Below are 21,206 nucleotides of genomic sequence, written 5' to 3'. Positions count from 1 at the left end.
AACCGCTCCAGAGTTCGTTTGAAATCGTACCGAGACCACCTCTTTAAGGAGGTCTCGGTACGCTTGTTTGGTCCGATTTTAGTGCGCACCCGAGTGCGATTGCTGCTTTCAGACCTGACCAAACGAACCGCACCAAAGAGGGAAACGAACTCTAGTACACTGTAAAAAAAATACCCGTAAAAAAACGGAAATATTCCGGCAGCTGGGGCGCCAGAAAAAAACTGTAAAATAACAGAAAATAACCAACACGTAAAAAAACGGAAATATTCCGGCAGCTGGGGCGCCAGAAAAAAACTGTAAAATAACAGAAAATAACCAACACGTAAAAAAACGGAAATATTCCGGCAGCTGGGGCGCCAGAAAAAAACTGTAAAATAACAGAAAATAACCAACACGTAAAAAAACGGAAATATTCCGGCAGCTGGGGCGCCAGAAAAAAACTGTAAAATAACAGAAAATAACCAACCCGTAAAAAAACGGAAATATTCCGGCAGCTGGGGCGCCAGAAAAAAACTGTAAAATAACAGAAAATAACCAACCCGTAAAAAAACGGAAATATTCCGGCAGCTAGGGCGCCAGAAAAAAACTGTGTAAAATAACAGAAAATAACCAACCCGTAAAAAAACGGAAATATTCCAGCAGCTGGGGCGCCAGAAAAAAACTGTAATATAACAGAAAATAACCAACACGTAAAAAAACGGAAATATTCCGGCAGCTGGGGCGCCAGAAAAAAACTGTAAAATAACCAACACGTAAAATTACAGTAATTTTCCATAGTTCAAAATACAGGTTTTATCTGTCATTTATATGAGTTTCTATATTTAAACAAGAAAATTATGTAAAAAAATAAGGATTACAAATTGTGGAAAATTATGTAAAAACTATGAAATTACCAATTAGATTGAACATTGCTACAACTCAAATAACCACCCTAGAGTGCAAAAGATTGTTTTTGTAGTTTTTATTTAAAAAATTGAACTTTAAAGTTGTTTTAAAATAGTAATGTGATCACAATATAGTTTGTTCATAATGACCACAATATACCTATATAAAAAGTTATATCATAACTGCAAAAATATTAAAAAAAACAAAGCAGCATACCAATAATAAAATTAGTTCATGACTTCAACACTTTAACAATATAACAATTAGTTCATAACTACAACAATACAATTTTTTTTATAATAACTGCAACAATGTAAGATATTGTACAATAGCAATTTGTTATACACATATATGGCGAAAAAGTGGATTTGTCTCATCAACAGATGAGTCATGAAAATAAAATAATTAAATCACGAAAACAAAGTCTGTAACACTCAAGAATTTCTCTATTGTAATAAAGAGAGATTTGACACGCTTACGAAAGTTTTTACTCCATCCATCCATAATCCACAATTTTGCTCATCAACGAAAGAACCTTTAGACTGACTGCCAGTTCCTTTCTTGGCGTGTTCTTCTATCTCGACTTTTGATCCCGTCTCGGGGTTTATCTTGAAAAGGCATCTGTGAGAGAGAAAAGAAACCTCAGTAATAAATCATTGAGTGTATGTGAGGATGCGCGAGTCTAAGTGAGGATGCGCATGTGAGTGTATGTGAGGATGCGGGTGAGTGTATGTGAGGATGCGCGTGTGAGTGTATGTGAGGATGCGCCTGAGTGTAAGTGAGGATGCGCGGGAGTGTATGTGAGGATGCGCGTGAGTGTATGTGAGGATGCGGGTGAGTGTAAGTGAGGATGCGCATGTGAGTGTATGTGAGGATGCGGGTGAGTGTATGTGAGGATGCGCGTGAGTGTAAGTGAGGATGCGCGTGAGTAAGTGAGGATGCGTATGAGTGTAAGTGAGGATGCGCGTGAGTAAGTGAGGATGCGTATGAGTGTAAGTGAGGATGCGTGTGAGTAAGTGAGGATGCGTATGAGTGTAAGTGAGGATGCGCGAGCCTAAGTGAGGATGCGCATGTGAGTGTATGTGAGGATGCGCGTGTGAGTGTATGTGAGGATGCGCGAGTCTAAGTGAGGATACGCATGTGAGTGTATGTGAGGATGCGGGTGAGTGTATGTGAGGATGCGCGTGAGTGTAAGTGAGGATGCGCGAGTCTAAGTGAGGATGCGCATGTGAGTGTATGTGAGGATGCGGGTGAGTGTATGTGAGGATGCGCATGTGAGTGTATGTGAGGATGCGCATGTGAGTGTATGTGAGGATGCGGGTGAGTGTATGTGAAGATGCGCGAGTCTAAGTGAGGATGCGCGTGTGAGTGTATGTGAGGATGCACGTGAGTGTAAGTGAGGATGCGCGTGTGAGTGTATGTGAGGATGCATGTGAGTGTAAGTGAGGATGCGTATGAGTGTAAGTGAGGATGCGTATGAGTGTAAGTGAGGATGCGCGAGTCTAAGTGAGGATGCGCGTGTGAGTGTATGTGAGGATGCGCGAGTCTAAGTGAGGATGCGCATATGAGTGTATGTGAGGATGCGCGTGTGAGTGTATGTGAGGATGCGCGTGAGTGTAAGTGAGGATGCGCACGTGAGTCTAAGTGAGGATGCGCACGTGAGTCTAAGTGAGGATGCGCACGTGAGTCTAAGTGAGGATGCGCGCGTGAGTGTAAGTGAGGATGCGCGTGAGTGTAAGTGAGGATGCGCGTGAGTGTAAGTGAGGATGCGCGTGAGTGAGGATGCGCGTGAGTGTAAGTGAGGATGCGCGTGAGTAAGTGAGGATGCGCGTGTGAGTGTATGTGAGGATGCGCGTGTGAGTGTATGTGAGGATGCGTATGAGTGTAAGTGAGGATGCGCGTGAGTGTAAGTGAGGATCCACGTGAGTGTAAGTGAAGATGCGCGTGAGTAAGTGAGGATGCGCGTGTGAGTGTATGTGAGGATGCGCGTGTGAGTGTATGTGAGGATGCGTATGAGTGTAAGTGAGGATGCGCGAGTCTAAGTGAGGATGCGCGTGTGAGTGTATGTGAAGATGCGCGTGTGAGTGTATGTGAGGATGCGTATGAGTGTAAGTGAGGATGCGCGAGTCTAAGTGAGGATGCGCATGTGAGTGTATGTGAGGATGCGCGTGTGAGTGTATGTGAGGATGCGCGTGTGAGTGTATGTGAGGATGCGCGTGTGAGTGTATGTGAGGGTACGCGTGTGAGTGTATGTGAGGATACGCGTGTGAGTGTATGTGAGGATGCGCGTGTGAGTGTTTGTGAGGATGCGCGTGTGAGTGTATGTGAGGATGCGCATGAGTGTATATGAGGATGCGCGTGTGAGTGTAAGTGAGGATGCGCGTGTGAGTGTAAGTGAGGATGCGCGTGAGTGTATATGAGGATGCGCGTGTGAGTGTTTGTGAGGATGCGCGTGTGAGTGTATGTGAGGATGCGCGTGTGAGTGTATGTGAGGATGCGCGTGTGAGTGTATGTGAGGATGCGCGTGTGAGTGTATGTGAGGATGCGCGTGTGAGTGTTTGTGAGGATGCGCGTGTGAGTGTATGTGAGGATGCGCGTGTGAGTGTATGTGAGGGTACGCGTGTGAGTGTATGTGAGGATACGCGTGTGAGTGTATGTGAGGATGCGCGTGTGAGTGTTTGTGAGGATGCGCGTGTGAGTGTATGTGAGGATGCGCATGAGTGTATATGAGGATGCGCGTGTGAGTGTTTGTGAGGATGCGCGTGTGAGTGTATGTGAGGATGCGCGTGTGAGTGTATTTGAGGATGCGCGTGTGAGTGTTTGTGAGGATGCGCGTGTGAGTGTATATGAGGATGCGCGTGTGAGTGTATGTGAGGATGCGCGTGTGAGTGTATGTGAGGATGCGCATGTGAGTGTTTGTGAGGATGCGCGTGTGAGTGTATGTGAGGATGCGCGTGTGAGTGTATGTGAGGATACGCGTGTGAGTGTATGTGAGGATACGCGTGTGAGTGTTTGTCAGGATGCGCGTGAGAGTATGTGAGGATGCCCGTGTGAGTGTATGTGAGGATGGCCGTGTGAGTGTATGTGAGGATGCGCGTGTGAGTGTTTGTCAGGATGCGCGTGTTTGTGAGGATACGCGTGTGAGTGTTTGTCAGGATGCGCGTGAGAGTGTATGTGAGGATGCGCGTGTGAGTGTATGTGAGGATGGCCGTGTGAGTGTATGTGAGGATGCGCGTGTGAGTGTTTGTCAGGATGCGCGTGTTTGTGAGGATGGCCGTGTAAGTGTATGTGAGGATGCGCGTGTGAGTGTATGTGAGGATACGCGTGAGTGTTTGTCAGGATGCGCGTGTTTGTGAGGATGCGCGTGTGAGTGTTTGTGAGGATACGCGTGTGAGTGTTTGTCAGGATGCGCGTGTTTGTGAGGATGCGCGTGTGAGTGTAAGTGAGGATGCGGACCCTACAAATTCTTTACATTTAAATGCAATGAATGTAAATTGTATAAATTAATACAATAAATGTATTATGACATCATAATTTCCCAAAAATTACTATATAGTACACCATGTACTCACCAGAAAGGGACATTCTATCAAGAATGCCACAGGCTGCATTTGAGTTGCTTGAAGGGCTATCAGACATCACTTTGACCTTAATAAAGCACATAATACAAGACTCATGTTGAGTAATATATTTTGCAAGAGTAATACACATCCGGTAAAAATCATATAAACAAAGAATTGATTGCTTAATTGATTGCTTATTTTCTTATTAAGGGTTAGTTAATACAAAAATTCAGTCATTAATTATTCCTGAACACAAAGGAAGATATTTTAAGAATATTTGTAACCAAGCAGATCCATGCAGCCATAGTATTTTTTCAGAGACTTATTGATGAAGATGACTGCCTACGCGCTGTAATTTCTGAAGCATGACATGCAACATGCATATAAGTTAGGTAAAGTGGCTCATTTCTGTGTAGTGCTTGATGTTAACGTTACATAACCTTTTAGAGTTTTCACTGAAACACTACAACTATTACAAGTGTAATCTGCAAACATATTTACATGGTGCAACAACGATCACCTTTCTTCCTGATCTTGACTCTGGCAGCTCTCAACTTATCTGCAGGGAGAGACAAAAACAAGCGTGTAACGTTAAGTGTATGGGACATGTCGACGAAACAGCGAGATTTTTTCCGTTGACGGCTTTTTGTCAAATAATTTTTCCCTTAGGTGAAAAACTGCATTTTTGAGCTTAGACGACGTCTACAACTGACTACTTGTAAGTTATATAGTCGGATGTATGCGTCGTCTAAGCTTAAAAAATGCCGTTTTTCACCTGAGGTAAACTTATTGCCAAACAGCCGTCGACGGAAAAAAAGAAAAGAAAAAATCGCCCTATTTCGTCGACGGCATTTTTGAGCTTTTAGACGACGGAAAAATAGCATTTGGTAACAAAATGCAACAGAAAGCTAAAACTAAAACTATAAAGTAAGTTAAGATACAAAAATAACGTTACACGGTACCATCACCTGAAGCCTTAACATTATAAAGTTTAAACATTATAAAGAATTTAAATCATTAACTTAACGGGCTGAGCCCAAGTTTAATATAAACACAGTCAACACGATTCAAAGCGGTAAAACATTTTTTTTTTTAAATTAAAATACATGCACTTTACCTGTTTATTTGCGCCTCACATCATCCAAGATTGACGGGCCACGGCAAAGCTGAAGGTCAAGTGAATCCTGTCGCACGCGCAGTTGCCCCACTGTGTGCTTAGAAGGGAATGTATCCTTGCGCCAAGGCGGGAATTCCTTCGGTTCGAATATTTAAAATCTTTATGACTGTCATTTAAATATCATCGTACTTAAAGTAAGAAAGTGTTATTATATTATTTTATTTTACGATATTATGAAAATAAATGCGTAATAAAACACCAAACGCAGCAGACATAGGCTTACTTTTGACAAGCGGAACAAGATGTGATCAGTTGCAGTAGTGATGGAAGTCTGTTAACTTCAAAGACTGATTTACCCGATTTACCAGCTCTTTTACGCAAACACGAAATGACGTGCATACACACATTATTATATTATTAAATAATCTTATAATTATTTAAAAAGCAAATAATTAAACTAAAAGACAAATTCCATAAACCTTTTTTTTCATTTCTATAAAAGGTAGGCTACATATATACTCATCTATTAATTAATGTTATGTAAATATACATTATTTTTGAATGTATTAAAATGTGTTTTATTAATTATAAAATATTATACAAATATTAAACTATATAATATAAAAATATTATTTCTGAAGTGTTGATACATTTGCATATGTAGGCCAATTCCAGTGTTTATGTGAAAAACTATATATATATATATATATATTTCTATACATTAATTTCCTTTTTTCTATTTTTACAGAAAAAAATCTGTAAAATATAAATCAAACTTATGTAAAAATACAGACATTTCCTCTTAAAAAAAGGAAATTTGATGTAATACCAAAATACAAGCAATTTCCGTAAATTTAATAGTCAAAATATAAATTACAGCAAATATCTGTAAAACAACAGGCATTTCACTGTATGAAAAACAGGAAAATTCTGTAAAAAAACAGACAATTACTGTAAAATTACGTTTTTTTACAGTATACATTAATTTCCTTTTTTCTATTTTTACAGAAAAAAATCTGTAAAATATTAATCAAACTTATGTAAAAATACAGAAATTTCCTCTTAAAAAACGGAAATTTGATGTAATACCAAAATACAAGGAATTCCCGTAAATTTAATAGTCAGAATATAAATTACAGCAAATATCTGTAAAACAACAGGCATTTCACTGTATAATGAAAAAACAGGAAAATTCTGTAAAAAAAAACAGACTATTACCGTAAAATTACGTTTTTTTTTACAGTATACATTAATTTCCTGTTTTCTATTTTTACAGAAAAAATCTGTAAAATATTAATCAAACTTATGTAAAAATACAGAAATTTCCTCTTAAAAAACGGAAATTTGATGTAATACCAAAATACAAGGAATTCCCGTATAAATTTTATAGTCAAAATATAAATTACAGCAAATATCTGTAAAACAACAGGCATTTCACTGTATAATGAAAAAACAGGAAAATTCTGTAAAAAAATACAGACTATTACCGTAAAATTACGTGTTTTTTTTACAGTGTACGATTCAACCGAACTAAATGAGGCAGGTGTGAAAGCACCCTTACATACACTTCCTTTAAAAATGAAGTTACACTTTCTTCAGATAGTCCACTTTAAATATAGCAAAAGCACACAGTACATTTGCAACTACATGTCAACTCTCATTAGATTGGGTAAGGGTTAGTAGAATAAGTTGACATGTAGTTGCAAAGTTACTTAGTCAGCAGAATGTCTAATGCTAAAAGTTATCAGCCCAATCAAATCATGAATCAAATTAGACATTTCACAAATTGAGATGAATTAATTAATTATTTCCAGTTAATTCATAACTCTGTAAACATAGTCATGTGTATTGCATTGTGGAATACAGTATTTGACACGTGTAAGCAGTAAGTCCCTATGGATACAGAACACACAGACACAGACACACGCACGCACGCACGCACGCACGCACGCACGCACGCACACACCCCACACACACACACACACACACACACACACACACACACACACACACACACACACACACACACACACACACACACACACACACACACACACACACACACACACTACAGTCTACAGTCTCCATACAGAATTTGCTAGACGATTCCTATCTGCCACTGTGTAAAAGTATCTGAATTTTGTGGAAGCATCCTTTTATGGAGCAATGGATGCACATATCTATGAATCAATATCAGTCTCAATTTCAGACACACTCCTCCAGTTTAGACCGTATGTCTGATGTGGAGAGAATACGGGTGAGAAAGGCAGTGCAGTGTGATTAAGACGCATCCTTGCCAGTGCAGGCGAGCTGACAGAGGGCTGGTCTCTCAGGTTCCCTGAGCTGCGCCCAGTTCCGCTCTGCTGCATTGCAGTACAGTAAAGAGACGTGAATGGTAGAAAAGTGAGGAGAAAAGGAGGTAAGTAGAGATGGCAGAGATATGCAGAGGAAAAAATGGAGAGGAGATGAAGTTGGAGGCCAGTGGGCAATTAGATGTGGCACAGAAAAGTTATGATTAAAGGTGTCATGAACTGTCTTTAAATTAAAAGCTATTTTCTACACTGGTTTTGAGGCTCTCTCCAAAACTCTGGGTTTTGGTGAATGTGCCAAACTGTAGACTTGGAAGTAAACGCCCACGGCTAGGATTGGATAAGATTTGCATATTTAATCAGCTTAAGCTCCACTGTCAGTTTACGAAGGAGATGAGAGAGTGAGGGAGAAGCGGCAACTAGAATGATTCTCTCGACCCCAGGGGTCGTAAACGTCTTTATCAAACAAACACAATGATTTATTTCTCATTGACCCGTGATTGATTGGACTATTATTTTTATATTACACATAGCCCGCAAGATCGCAAACCGCGCGCACACACATACACACACACACACACACGTTCGACGCTCGTGCCGCCCTTTAGATGTCAAACTCGAGAGAGAGAGAATAGCAGAACAAGAACAGAATATAACGAGATTCATCGGCCTGCCGGGCTTTGTGAGGCCTGGCCCATGTGTGTCTGAGTCCAGCGTGCTAAAGGTATGCTCTGTTAGACACGTACACATAAGCAAAACGATCTATAACAATGCAGTACTATTACATATAAAAACACGTTTTACTCACATAGGTGTGTTGCACCATTCCTGTCGGATCCAAATCCAGCATCGACTGGAGATTAGTTTACAAACGATCCCGCAGTGAACTGAAGTGAACAGAACACCACTGTCTTCCACATTTCCACCATTGTGTTCTTCCACAATATCTTGCTTGCTATCTTCCACATGCTTATTGCTGCTGGCTTGTGATCGACCGAACAGCTCCATGAGTCGGAGGGCGGGGCTACTAAATTACACGCGCTGTAGAGGTGTGTGTTTCGTTGCGCAGTGACGTAAGTATGAAGCACAGGACCGTTTGCTGAGCCTGGTGTCTATAAAAGCTTTTCTTTGACTAACAAGGAAGATTTTAGCTCTGAAACTTAGAGGATATTCTTATATTACCTTGACCTTTTATATATCAAAAGCTCAAGGGAAAGTTGATTTCTCAATTCATCACCCCTTTAAAGGAAAGGAGATGAAGTAGAAGAGTTATATTAGATTGTGTTTATGTAACAGGAATTTCAATTTGTAGAAAGGAGGGGCAGTAACGAAGTTAAAGGTTCAGAGAAGAGGGGAATATATCATTATAGAAAAGAAAAGGTATGATCAGAGGGCAGGAGGTGCAATAGATGAATTAGGTTTAGAGGGAAGGGATACAGTAAAATAAATGACATTAGAAGGAAGGAGGTGCAGTTAAGAGGAGGAGGTATAACAACAGAAAGAAGTGCAGTATAAGAGTTATAAAAGGACAAATGTACAGTAGAGGAGGTAAAATGGAAGGGGGCGTAAAAAGTTATGATTTGTGGGAGGTGCTGTACAGAAGTTAGGATTTAAGAGAATGAAGAGCAGTTGATAAGTTATGATAAAAGAAAAGTAGGAGCAATACAGGAGTTATGATTAGAGAGAAGGAGGTGCACAGTACAATCAATCTAAAGAAAGAGGTGAAGCAGCTGAGTTACATTAGAGAGGATGTGCAGTGGAGGAGAGGAGATAATGATTTTAAAGAAGGAGGTGTTGATGAGGGGTAACGCTATAAAGGAGGAGGAGCATAAGAGGAGTTATGATACACTCACACAAAAGGTTCTATAATGACAAGAAATAACCGTTTTGTCACAAAGGTACTTTAGGCTCTTATTTAGTCATTAATTACATTATTCTGCAACATTTTGTAGTTGTAATTCAATTATTTTTTATTAAACTGTTAATATAGTAACTTAATATCACATTTTAATCATGCTGATTTTTGGAGGAGAAAAACTGAAATGGCACTCTTTGTGTGATATTGATTAAAGGGGTACTTCAGCGCTGGGAAGATGAATCTGTATTTAAACTGTGTCATCAATGTTGTAGAAATGTGAAATTATTTTTGAATTTGGTGCTTTCTAGACTGAGAAAAGACAGAAAATGTATTGTCTCATGGGAATGAAAGACTACAATTCCCAGAATGCTTCGCTGCCCTGTGAGGGCATTCCCAAAGCCACTGCTACTGGATCACAGTGACTGAGTTGGAGAAGACACTACAATTAAAAACTGAACGTGTCTGTTCAATATAATGAGTGAGTCACCGTGCGAGTATCACAGCACTGAGCACTAACTGCAGGAGTCAGATAAATGAGCTGATAATCTCTCGTGATGAGAGCTGAGGTAATCGCGACTACACTCACGGCATACATTCACAGCGCGAGTTCAGTCTGGCGCGTTTCAGTTCATGCCTTTGCAAGCTTAACTTTCATAGAAATTAATTTGAGAAGTTAAAAGACTTACATTGCTCACCATAGCTCCGTTTAAATGAGTGCCTGTAGCTGCAAGCTGAGCCATCCCCCATGCGCGGGTTCAAAACATGCGGAAATGGCTCCCTCTGCTGGCTGTAGTCTTTAGCCTTTGGCCAAACATTCCTCCTATGATGCAAATATCGTCAATTTGCATCATAGGAAGAATTTTTCCAGAAATAAAATGCAATAATCTCTTGTCTCAGCGGGATATCCAAGCACAATCATTTGAATACACCCCAACCCCCCCAACCCCCCCCCCCCCCCCCAAAAGTGGTAAAAATATATACAATAGTATTTACAGTTGTATATACAGGGTCTTGGCAAACAAATCCGATTCAGTGTTCACAATCTCTCTGGCATGACACTCTCAAACAAACCATGACGAAACGAACGGTATAATCAGAAAGTCACTGGAAGCGAAGAACGAGGGCGACATAGAACAAAGTCAACGAGGCACAAGGCAAAGGCTGAGTGTTTGGGGCGGTCCTTAAGTACTGGTCAGGTGTTTAGAGGGACCAATCCGTGTTTCCCCAGCGGTAAGTGGAAACCACGCCCACCTGGAACACAGACACAACTATACATACAGAAAGAGTATATACAAAGACAAATGACAGATTAAAACAGACAAGATACCTTGGGTTCTTAACAATTTTCTAACCCCCATATCTTGAATTTTGTGAATGTTTACATGCATTCATAAATGCATTTGAATACATTGAATAATGCAGTGAAATGTTTGTCAATAATATGAAATATTTAATCCTGGAAAGGACAAAACAAATGATAATGAAAGAACCCCTAAAAGGTTCCATATAGAACATTTTTACTGGTTACAAAGAACCCTAAAGGGTCCTTTTGATTGAACCCTTAAAAGGGTTCTATTTAGAACCTTTTAGAGGTTCCAAATATGTAGCGCCTGATAGAACCTTTTAAGCTTCTATATAAAACCCTTTCTTCTAAGAGTGTAGAAAGAAGGGGGTGCAGTAGAGCAGTTACAATCAAAAGCAGTACAAATGAGTTGTGAGAGAAGGAGGTGGAACAATAGAGGTGTTATAATTAGAGGGAAGGTGGTGCAGAAGAGGAGTAATCATAAAGATGGAGGTGAAGCAGCTGAGCTACAATTAGAGCAGAGGTGCAGCAGATGCCGTATCTGAGGTATCCAGGACCTTGGTGCAGGTTGTCACTGTGGGCTACTTGAAATCATGTATGGGGGGTTTGGGTCCCCCTCGGCTGAAATCGTGGAGCTCCCTAAGGCCGAGGGTTCACTAACATTGACCCCACTAGGGAAGAACCTGGCAGTAGAGGAGAAGAGCTAATCATTTTCAAGAAGGAGGTGTAGTTGAGGAGTAATGGCTGTAGAGGAGGAGGAGCATAAGATGAGTTTTGATCATAAAGAAGGAAGTATAGAAGAGCAGCTGTGACCAGAAATGCAATTGAGGAGTTGTGAAAAAAGAGAAGGAGGTGCTGTGAAGGAAAGGAGATAATGATTATAAAGAAGGAGGTGTAGTTGAGGAGGAATGGTTATAGAGGAGGAACATAAGGGGAGCTATAAGAAACAAGAGGGTGCTGTAGTTATGAATAAAGGAAGTACAGTTGAGCAGTTGTGAGAAAGGAGAAGGAGGTGCAATATAGGGATGACTAGAGGGAAGGTGGTGCAGTAGAGGTTTAACGATTCTAATGGAGGTGAATCCGCAAAGTTAGGATTAAAGAGAAGGAGATGCAGTAGAGGAGAGGAGTTAATGATTATAAAAACAGAGGTGTAGTTAAAGAGTTAGGTTAGGGATGAGGTTTAACATAGGAGTTCTGATTTGTAGAAAGGTGCAGCAAAGTAGTTATAATTAGATGGAGAAAGGTGCATAGTTTATGATTAAGTAGGTGAAGTAGAAAAGAGGCATGATGAAAGGGCAGCAGGTGCAAAAGAGTAATTATAGTTAGAGGAAAGATGGCAGTAGAAGAAATACAATTAAAACGAAGGAGGTGCAGTAAAAGAGAGGCACTATGAAAATAGAGAAAGAGGTGTAGTATAAGAGTTATAATCGGGTGAGTGTGCAAAAAGGGAAGATGGTGTAATGGTTATAAAGAAGGAGGTGCATAAGAGGAGTTATGATTAGAGGGAAGGACGGACATAGTACAATCAATCTAAAGAAAGAAGTGACGCAGCTGAGTTACAAATAGAGAGGATGTGCAGTGAAGGAGAGGAGATAATGATTATAAAGAGGAGGTGTATTTGAGGAGTCATGGCTATAGGGGAAGAGGAGCATAAGAGGAGTTTTGATAAGGACGATGGGGCGCAGTAGAGTAGTTATGATTAAAGGAAGTACAGTTGAGGAGTTGTGAGAAAAGGAGGTGGCGCAATAGAGGTGTTATTATTAGATGGAAGATGGTGCAGTAGAGGAGTAATCATAAAGATGAAGGTGAAGCAGCTGAGCTACAATTAGAAAGAAGGAGGTGCAGCAGATGCCGTAGCTGAGGTATCCAGGACCCCGTGGAGCTACCTGGGTAATGGCTGTAGAAGAGGAGCATAAGAGGAGTTTGTATTATAAAGAAGGAGGTTGCAGTAGAGCAGTTATGATTAATAGAAGTGCAATTGAGGGGTTGTGATAGAGGAGGTGCTGTGAAGGAAATGAGAAAATGATCATAAAAAGGAGGTGCAGTAGAAGTGTCATCATTCTAAAGGAGGTGAAGCTAAGTTAAGATTAGAAAGAAGAAGATTCAGCAGAGAACTGAAGTTAATGATAAAACAGATGGAGGTGTGGTTGAGGAGTAATAGCTATAGAGGAGGAGAAGCATAATACGAGTTAAAATTAGAAATAAGAGAGTGCATTAGAGCAGTTATGATTAAAGGACACAGTTGAGGAGTTTCGAGAAAAGGAGGCGGAAAGGAAGTCCATAGGAAGTGCATAAAGGTGCATTCACACCGAACACGAATAGAGCGTCTGGAGCGAATGATTTCCATGTTAAGTCAATGGAAATGCGCGTCTGGAGGTCCTGCGGCGCGATGGCCTTATTCCCGCGTCCAGTTTGCGCAAATAATGCAAATTTGAAGCGAACTGAGCATACTGTGCAATACCCGCGAGTGGTGCTTTTTGTGCATTCATGCATTTGAAGCGAATTCGCGTCTCCGCCCAATTGAAAATTTGAACTTTGCCGTCAATTCGCGTCACGTTAACCAATTATGAGCCTGCTTGCTGCTGTCACATAGTAAAGTGACGTGATGAGAAACCCTGCATATAATTAAAAAATACTGTTATTTTGTCACTAAATTGTGCCAGCCCTTTCCTCGGCTAGTCCTTCCGGCGTTTGCCGCTGGCTCGGACGTCTCTGTGTTGCTGTTAATGCTTAATATATATATTTTTGAAAATGAAAAGAGGCAGAGTGGTTGTGGCAAGCAGCGGGGCGAGGGACCGCGAGAGCGGGCCGGTGACGAGTGCTAATGAGTGCCAGCTGCGCGCCACACCGGTCTCGTCTCGCAGCCGAGTGACGGGAGCATAAAAGGAGGAACGAAGACAGGGGAAGACGAGAGAGAACCAAGCCTGGATTTTACGTTGAGTTTTGTTTAGGTTTTGTGCCCGTGTGTGTGCGGGCAGTCGTCCGTGAGGGGCTGCCCTCGTTTTATTATGTATGTGTGTGCGGGCAGTCGTCCGTTAGAGGCTGCCCTCGTTTTATTATGTTTGTGTGTGCGGGCAGTCGTCCGTGAGGGGGTGCCCGTGTTTTATTATGTATGTGTGTGCGGGCAGTCGTCCGTTAGGGGCTGCCCTCGTTTTATTATGTTTGTGTGTGCGGGCAGTCGTCCGTGAGGGGGTGCCCGTGTTTTATTATGTATGTGTGTGCGGGCAGTCGTCCGTTAGAGGCTGCCCTTGTTTTATTATGTTTGTGTGTGCGGGCAGTCGTCCGTGAGGGGGTGCCCGTGTTTTATTATGTATGTGTGTGCGGGCAGTTGTCCGTTAGGGGCTGCCCTCGTTTTATTATGTTTGTGTGTGCGGGCAGTCGTCCGTGAGGGGCTGCCCTCGTTTTATTATGTATGTGTGTGCGGGCAGTCGTCCGTGAGGGGCTGCCCGTGTTACTTTTGTTTTTTTTGTTTATTTTGAAGTAAAAGTCTTTGTTGAACGTTCGCCGGTTCCCGCCTCCTTCCTTCCCATCTACGAACTCCGTTTCAGTGGTGTTTTAGGACATATTTCACCTGGAGCGTCTTTAACGCGCGTCTATTTCGTTTCAAATGCTCGATTTCTACGCGCATCCAATTTGCTGCGGACACACGAATGGATTCAAAATGTTCACACGTCACACTAGACGCGGTAGACACGATTTTGATGCTCAATTCGCGTTTGGTGTGAACGCAGCTTAAGGGTTATCATTAGAGGGAAAGAGGTGCAGTACAGGAGTAAAGATGGAGATGCAACAATGATTATATATAGAAGATGTAGTTGAGGAGTCATGGCTATAAAGAAGGAGGTGCATAAGAGAAGCTATGGTTAGAGGGAAGGGGGCTTAGGAGCTGCAGTTGAGGAGTTAATTATATGGAAAAAGATGCATAGGAACAGTTGAGTGCAAAGAAAAAGAGAATCACAGAGACAGAGTATCAGAAATGTAAAGGAACCCGTCATTGCTCCAGGGAAGGGCATCAGTGCATTCCGGGCATCCTAACAAGGTTGAAGCAGGTCAATTGCTCAATCTGCATATGGAGCCCAGCACAGAATCTATAAATACAGAACACATGCACATGATGAAGGTGGACTGACTGCTCAAGGTCTTATGGCATGATGAAGACGTCAGTCTGTGAGCAGATAGCAGATACATTGCCACAACTCGACATTTGTCATAGTAATACAATTTGTCATTTGAACTTAATTGAATAAATATAAATATATAGTTCAAAGGTCACTTTTTTTTTTATAGCTGAGAGCTAATTTTCATAAAATGTACACAAGGCGGTTTATAAAAGTCTTTTTGAAGGTCAGAATCAATTATCTGTGCCTATTTAAAACAAAACAAAAAAACTTGACTAGATTTGTTGGTGACTAAATATATAAGTGCATGGTGAATGAGGAGACTAAAGGTCTCGATAGAGATCAAAGGCAGAGATAATGCACTTAGGAGCTGTTCTATAAGCACTGTGTGAATGATAGTCTTTAGCCTGAATGGGGTCTAATTTACCAGCTCTAATTACTGACTGCTAGTTCTCAAAGAGCAGAGAGATAGCATCAGTCATTAAACCTTTCCTAATTTCCCAGCCTGTCCATTTTCTACCCTACCAGCCTTTATATTATCTGCTCTGTGCAAGCAGCCAAGAATAGAACAGAGAAATAGTGTTTTTGGCTTTGTGAATGCAGTTGCATTCATCTGTGCTTCTCTCACTCATGTACTGAGAAGGGAAGAAGTTAGAGCAGATGAATGTTGGAGATTGTTTGTTGCAAGCTCTCAGCCATAAGGATCCTGCACAGTATCCTGGGCAACTAAAGTGAATTACTACATTGATGGCATGACTTTGGTGCAGGAATGCCTGTTTGTTTAACCAATGTGCGCTGTAACCACACTATGTAGTCCACTGGGAAAAGGGAAGCTCTTTGAGAGGTTTAGGAGTAGTTTAGAGGATGTTTTTGAAGTGTTGTAGTGTGATAGATGTTGACAGCTATAAAGGAGTACAGCACAAAGTTTTGCAGGTCACTGCACAGTCATGCTGTACAGAGACAAAATCTGAATGCTACTCACTCACAAACTAAAGCATAATACTATCAAAGAGCCCGTCAAACTCAATGCATCACTAGCCATGTATCCATCTACTTATTTTAGTATATTGCATTTAAAAAACACTGGATGGACCCACAAAGATGTGGATAAATTAAAAAAATGCTCAATTGAGTCAGAATTTTTTTTACACATTTACCGAATAAATCCTTTGTGCAACAACAACAAAAACTCACGTTACTTTGCCTCAACAGAGGATGTGTTTGGATAAAGCAGCGAATCAGTTTCATTGCACAGCATCTCAAATGTTGTTTTAATTATACACTGTAAAAAAATACCCATCAAATTTACGGTAAAAAACCGGCAGCTCTGGTTGCCAGAACTTTTCCGTAAAAAATACGGCAGGAACGTTTTAGGTTTTACGGGACAACAGCATATAATTTAAAGGTTTATAATGCGGTAATTACGGTTAAAACTGGTTTATTTTACAGTTAAAAACCCTATAATTTGAAAGTTTATATAGAAATAATTATGTGTACACAGTACACTATAAAACAATAATGGTAAAAAAAAAAAATATTGAACCGAAATATTAAATGACCAACTTTCAATTGAAACAATTGAAATGCTAATATCTGTTATTTTCCTTTTATTTAATTTGACAATCACCAATTATAGTGGTGATGAGAATCACATGATGAATCAAAGCTCATCACACGCAGCTTTTGGAGGGACAATATTAACATATAGAAGGTGCACACACAAACACTAAACACCAAACACCATCATGGTAACAGACATGATGTTTTAAAAATGCAATAAACATTAATTTAACAACATTAGATGTAACATAAAACCTTAATGTACATAAGTGATTAGAAAAAACTAAGAAGAAACATAGTTAATTCAATGAAAATGCATCAAATGCGAAGTGTCACGTGGGGAATTCTGGGAATGTCAACTTACGTTTTTTCACTGTTAATTACACAATGACCTGTTCTTTTTCACTTCGAAAAATTGTAAATTTAACGGTATTTTACTGTAAAATAAAATAAAATGTATAAACCTTCAAATTATACTGTTTTGAACTGTAAAATAAATGTTTTTTAACCGTAATTATTACATTATAAACCTTTAAATTATATGCTGCTGTCCCGTAAAACCTTAAACGTTACTGCCGTATTTTTTACGGTAAAGTTCTGGCAACCACAGCTGCCGGTTTTTTACCGTAAATTTTATGGGGATCTTTTTTACAGTGTACACTGTAAAAAAAACTACAAAAAAATGTTATTTTTACAGGAAAATGCTGGCAGCTGTGGTTACCAGAGAAATATGAAACTATGCGCACTATGAAATTCAAAATTAAGTCTGTGGTTAGAGGAGGCACAGTTTTTTTTTCCATTTTTATTAAAAATAAATAGAAAACCAGTAAGTATTACATTAAAATGTAAAGCATAAAATTTATGTATGTAAACTGCATATACATTTTCAATGCATTTGGATTATTTTTACATAGACAAATTAATAAACTAAAGATGATTAATATATGCCAGTTATACGTAAATGAAACAGTTAGGAATTATGTAAAAGTATACAGAAAAACACCCATGTTAAATTGACACTTCCTAGTGTTTATGTGTGTGCTCACTACTGAGTTAAAGTACCATTGAAGCAGTGTTGAAGTTAATGAGATAATTAATTGATGATTGAACATTAATGATGAACACCTGATGATAATGAGCAGAATCACTGAAGGAAAGAGAAACACGAGAACTACAGCTGACTTCAGCCACAGCTTTAGATGAAATCAACTGAAGATAAAAGAAGACATTAAATCTCTGAAGATCCCATCAGAGGATTAAACAACTCCACAAACAACATTACCAGCTTCATGCATTACTAACCAAACTGATTTTATTGTTGTAATTTATGTTTTAATTAAAATAATAGTTTTATATGAAGTCACCATGATGGTGAGCAGTGTTTGCTTTAGTTGGGCTCTTGACCCTTGACTCTCCAACATTAGTTTTCTGGCTGCTTTAACTGTGTTTGTAAAGCACTTTTGTTATGGCATGGAAAGTCAAAAAACCATGGCCAGGTGATTTGGCTCTTTAATGATGATTATATTAATCATCATGTAGTGGCTGAATCGCTAAACTCATTCAGATTCTAATGCTCTGGTTATGGAGGTAATGTGTTAATTGTGTAGCATGCGTAATAAAAGCCATGTGGTTTACATTATAAACTCATGCATTGTTGTGGCAATCAAACAACTTGCAGGACCAAAAAAAAGGTTTAATCTATGGCATTATTTAGACAAACACAGACATCAAGAATCAGTGTGTGCATCTCTACAATGGTGACAAAAAAAAAAAAAACCACAATTCAGATGCATAATTTATTCATGCCGCAATGCATGCTGGGACTCATTGGAGAGTTTTGATTGGTGGTACCCAGCATGCACTGCAGCATTAAGCTTTTCATTGATTGTCACCATTGTTGAGATTCATACACTGATTCTTGATATCTGTTTGTGTCTAATGTTTGCTATAGATTAAAACCTTTTGTGCACTATTTTTTTTAAATTCTGCATATTAGATTGCCACGACAGCGCTCATGCTATAGAATCAACTGGCCACTATTATGATTAAACAAAATTAATAACACATAAACAGAGTCTTAGACTCTGAACAAGACCAGTGATCACTAGATGATGATTATAAAATCATGAACAAAAAGACAAATCATCTGACCATGTGTTTTCTTGGCTTTCCATGCTGTAACTAAAGTGCTTTATAAACACAGTTAAAGCAGCCAGAAAACTAATGTTGGAGAGTCAAGGGTCAAGAGCCCAACTAAAGCAAACACTTCTCACCATCATGGTGACTTCAAATAAAACTATTATTTTCAATCAAACATCAACATCCACAGAAATAAAATCAGTCTGGTTGGTAATGTGTGAAGCTGGTAATGCTGTTTGTGGAGTTGTTTAATCCTCCTCTGATGAGATCTTCAGAGATTTAATGCCTTCTTTTATCTTCAGTTGATTTCATCTACAGCTGTGGCTGAAGTCAGTCGTAGTTCTTGTGTTTCTCTTTCCTTCAGTGATTGTGCTTATTATCATCAGGTGTTCATCATTAATGCTCAATCATCTCTTAATTATCTCATTAACTTCAACACTGCTTCAATGGTACTTTAACTCATTAGTGAGCACACACATGAACACTAGGAAGTGTTCATTTAACGTTTCATTTATAAATGATTTACAAATAAGATTTTTATTACTGATTCTTAGATAGTGATTCTTAGTAAGTTGATTAATTTGTTTGTTAAAATTACATAATCCAAATGCATGGAACATTTATATGCAATACAAATCCATGTTTAGACATTTTTTAAATGCATAAACGTGTAAAGTGACATTTTTAAGATTAACAAAAATTGTCAACAATATTTGCATGTCAAATTAACAAACTAGTTTTTACAGTATTTTCTCAAAAAACGTACAGGTTTTTAATACCAATATTTGTAGTTTTATCAAATAAAATTTTATTATAATCACATGTTGTAAATATAACAAAATATTCTGTTTAATAGTTTACAAAATGTCACTGTGATTCAAACAAAAAATATATATGCTTTTGGGTTTTCTATAATTTTCTTTTGGGATTTTACATTGTTTTTCTGTAAATTTCACGGGCATAAGGTTAGATCTATTGCAGTTATTCACCGTATATAGTAAGGAAACTTTGTGTTAACCAAATAACAGTTTTTAACTGTAGCATTTTTACAACCTTTGACCGTTAAAATCACGATCATTTTTTACAGTGTACTGGAATTCCTGAGCCAAAGACATCAAAATGAATTGGTGTAACGACCTCTCACAAGCCTCTCACGATCGCGTTCGCAAACACCAGGTATCATGACAGCGTTTATTGCATTTTGTCCAACATGATCACAAGGTAATGCGTATCAATAGTACAGGTGTGTGCAATGTCGTGGAATGTATACGGCAAAATCAATGTTGGCATGCATATGATACACAGTTTTTCACTTGCATATGATCCGCACTTTATGGCATGACGCGCTCTTAGGTCGGATGGGGGTGGTGGGTTTGTGCGTATAATACGCCATAAAGTGCGTATCATATGCACGTGAAAAACTGCGTATTGCCCAAAACTATTTTTTCCGTAGCCTATACGTTCCACGACATTGCACACTTCCATTATTTATATGCATTTTTCGTGAGATCGGGCTCTTTTGTCTACATGCTCTGAGGCGCAATAGATATATATGTAGGAAAAAAGCTTCCCCGATAGAGTGGTGCAGGTATGACATCAGTTTGCTTACCAAAACACAGATTAGCAATTTAGCACTTTTAGTTCCATCAACCTGAGGTCAAAGGGTTTTTAGAATGGGGTTTTGGTTAGATGGCTGAAATGAGGTCTGGTGAAAACAATCTCAAGACAATATCACGTTTTATTCTACAACATAAAATACATCAGTATTACTCATGATTTTTTTAAAGTTGTTACATGAGAGATAATGTTAAAAAAGGTGGTTGCTAGCAAGTGGCTAAATGACTACAGAGGCTGATGAGGAGATTAAACATCATCATGCCTAACAGGTAAGCTCTGTCTGCTTTCACATAATCATTATGCTTATAATTGTGCTCTTATAAAAGTATTCAATCTCAAACGTTCTGGGAAAATGTTTTTAGATAAAAACTGAAAGAGTTGTCGGAAGCGCTACGTTGAATATGTTGGACCGTGGTGCAGTCCGCTTATAGCCTAGCTTAAGCTTTTACCATCAGCGGCAACTGCATTTTAGGCTTCGGAATCTATAAAAGTTGAAAGTTGTGTTCATCTGTGATAATTATCTTGATGGACAAAACGTGCACGTATCATAAACTTTTGTTGATCACAAAGCTTGTTTTTAGCGAAAATACAAAAGGCTTTTTTGTTGAAGGAACCAACTGTGATGCCAACTGCCAATTGGTCTACAAAGTGACATCATATACCTGCACCACTTTATTGCAGCAACTTCTATTATTATTACAGATGTTTTGTGCCAGTTTCCCACAAAGTGATGATAT

The 21,206-nt window shown here is 39.3% G+C and overlaps 1 long non-coding RNA gene across 2 annotated transcripts; it reads right to left on the bottom strand.

Annotated features, from left to right (window-relative positions):
• Positions 1-1,168: 1,168 nt before the first annotated feature.
• LOC137093460 (uncharacterized) lies at positions 1,169-5,982 on the bottom strand. Of its 2 annotated transcripts, none has more exons than XR_010908465.1 (4): positions 5,566-5,982; positions 4,950-5,007; positions 4,458-4,533; positions 1,169-1,506 (listed from the first exon to the last, which is right to left on the bottom strand). It is a non-coding gene; the product is annotated as an uncharacterized lncRNA (long non-coding RNA). The 2 variants fall into 2 exon arrangements; XR_010908466.1 differs by having other exon boundaries at positions 4,969-5,007.
• Between the last annotated feature and the right edge of the window lie 15,224 nt (positions 5,983-21,206).

Source organism: Pseudorasbora parva, chromosome 12 (assembly GCF_024679245.1).
Source record: "Pseudorasbora parva isolate DD20220531a chromosome 12, ASM2467924v1, whole genome shotgun sequence".
NCBI lineage: Eukaryota > Metazoa > Chordata > Actinopteri > Cypriniformes > Gobionidae > Pseudorasbora > Pseudorasbora parva.
Note: the sequence above shows the minus strand (reverse complement) of the source record. Positions and strands in the feature narration are given on the sequence as shown.